Raw genomic sequence first — 571 nt, 5'->3', positions numbered from 1 at the left:
GTCCAAGACGAGAGGGAATCGCGCGGCCAACACACTAGATGCGTGCGCGCCACATAAGAGCCATTCGGTCTTGCGACACCGACTCGTGGCAATGCTGTGCTCGTAATAAAAGTGTGTGCATAGAATAAGCGCCGAAGCGCGACACGTCGTACCTCTTATAATACCCAACCGGACGGCCAGGCGGTCGGCGACGACACGGCTTTTTGCTTAGCGAGCGCGAGCTCGAGCTCGTCGAAATTTTGTCGACGAGAGCGTAAATACAATAGTCTCTTCCCTCATAGAGACGTTTTACTCGGACTCTGTCCGATAAAGCACAACACAAATCGCCGTTTGTGTTTTTCTTCTCTCCTCTTAAACAATAATAAATCTCTCCTGTATCGTTCGTTTTAAACGTTCTCGAAAAGACAAGAACGCAAGAATCGTGCGAGCCGCGCGAAGAACGCGCAACCGCCCGTTCGTCCGATTCGGTTCGGTCCGACGCGCCGAGCGCGACGTACCTCTTATAATACCCAACCGAGCGGCCAGGCGGTCGGCGACGCACGGTACTACGCACGGTCGCTTATGAGTGCGA

The sequence above is a fragment of the Polyergus mexicanus genome, unplaced genomic scaffold (genome assembly GCF_030449975.1).
Source record: "Polyergus mexicanus isolate NDT 795.1 unplaced genomic scaffold, iyPolMexi1.0 SCAF_34, whole genome shotgun sequence".
Classification (NCBI taxonomy): Eukaryota; Metazoa; Arthropoda; class Insecta; order Hymenoptera; family Formicidae; genus Polyergus; species Polyergus mexicanus.
Note: the sequence above shows the minus strand (reverse complement) of the source record.